We start from the raw sequence: 1,932 nt of genomic DNA on the forward strand, positions 1-1,932 counted from the left end.
CTTATCAGTTTGATTATGCTATTCCTTGGTATGGTTTTTTTTGCATCTGTTCCACTTGCAATTCACTGAGCTTCTTGGATATGTGGTGTTTTTTTTTTCTTTTTAATAACCAAATCTTGAAAATATATGGACATTTTTCTTTCAAATAATTTTGTTTTAGATAGAGAATTTTAATTAAATTGGCATAGTTAAGACCAAAAAGATAAAGTGGACATTGTCACTGTATCCTCAGCCTTTGCCTTAACAGGCAAATGAACACAACTTGAAACATAGGTGAATCTTGCTCTGTTTTATAAGACAGTGAGGAGATCTTCTCAATATTTAAATATATTAATATAACCAGTTATAGAAATCTAAATATAAAACCAATCTCCTATAGGGTTTGAGAAGGCATTCACCATCTCCCTGAAAAGTTTAACATTCCTTACTCAAGTTTAACCATCTCTTTAGAAGGGGAAAACAGTGATAGCACTCATTGAACTGGAATTACTATCAAAATTCAAAAAGCTGACCATATTCATTTAGCCACTAGCCAATCTTTTTTAAATCAGGACAATAATATTACATCAGCCATTCATGATCTGAATTCTAGTGTATGAGATCAATTTAAATATGGTACACATAAAAAGTCATGAGACATTTGTTTCATAATAAATAAGCCAGTGGCCAACTATTACTCATTAGTAGTTTGAGATAAGCTATCAAGTCTGCCCTTTCTCCTCTCTTCTTAATGCCAGTGAAGATAATTTTTGTCCCAGGGATGTACTTGGGATTCTCCAAACACTCCATCCCCTCACCTCTCCCCAGGTGATGCCTTTGTTCTTGTTGGCATCTGTGTAAGAGAATCCAGAAGCCTGACCTGTCTTTTGGCCAAACAGACCATGGAGATTTGGCCCAGTCTTGTGCTTGCCTCCCTTTTCCACAGTATGGCACTGGGCACCCTTCTGAACAAAAATATTCTTGCCCTTCTCAACATCATGCACATCATGCATTTTCAAATTGTTCTTTCTCTGTGCACAGCTAAGAGGTTGTCGTTCGCAAGCCAAACGTCCCGCTCTCTATCTCTCAAATAATTTTCGTGCCCCAATCTCTCTCAACTTGTTGTGTCTTTTTGTGCAGCTAGAATTATATGTATGTTAACTGTCTCTTATTGTCCCAAAGGTCAGTAGGCTCCCATCCTTTTCAGGCTTTTATTTCTATCTGTGCTTCACTGTGAATAATTTCTAATATCCTGTCTATAAGTTCACCACTATTTTCTGCAGTGTCTAATATGCTGCTAAGATAAAACAGTGAATTTTCATTTCAAATATTAATATTTGCAGTTCTGGAATTTCTATATGTTTTCCTTTTTAAAGTTTCTATTTGCATATTGAGAGTCCTCATCTGTACCTTCATTAAATTATCTTTTAAATCCTTGAACATATTTGCAATGGCTACTTTAAAGTCCTTGTTGCTAATTGTGTTATCTCTGTTATTGCTGGTTCTGTTTCTATTGACTGACGTTTCTGCTGGTTATAATTTCTTTGCAGGCTTTGAATTTTTGATTCTGTAGTTTGCCATATTTCTTTAATTAGTGCTTTTTTTGTTCTAGCACATGATTAATATTCTCTTTACTTTTTGATCAGATTGGTACTTTCAAGTCTAATTTTTAAGATGTATTCGGGTAGGACTGTGCTGGTGTGACCTATAGGATAATGCAGGGGTAGAGCGGCTGTAATATAAGGCATGGCCTTTCTGTGATGACAACTGAATGCCTATGGTGATCAACAAAGTATTTCTTTTCTGGCTTGTTGAAATTTGATTGTCTTCAGGCATGTGTAGGCTCCAGAATCCCTTTTCAGCTTCCAGATTCCTGGTAATTGTTCTTCCCTGGTGCCATGGAATCTTGGCAGTTTCAGCAATTGAAATAGAAGATTAATAGCATTCTGGGAA

The 1,932-nt window shown here is 35.9% G+C and overlaps 1 pseudogene; it reads right to left on the minus strand.

Moving 5' to 3' along the window:
- Positions 1-645: 645 nt before the first annotated feature.
- LOC130848449 (cytochrome c, somatic-like) lies at positions 646-992 on the minus strand (annotated as a pseudogene).
- Between the last annotated feature and the right edge of the window lie 940 nt (positions 993-1,932).

Source organism: Hippopotamus amphibius, chromosome 3 (genome assembly GCF_030028045.1).
Source record: "Hippopotamus amphibius kiboko isolate mHipAmp2 chromosome 3, mHipAmp2.hap2, whole genome shotgun sequence".
NCBI lineage: Eukaryota > Metazoa > Chordata > Mammalia > Artiodactyla > Hippopotamidae > Hippopotamus > Hippopotamus amphibius.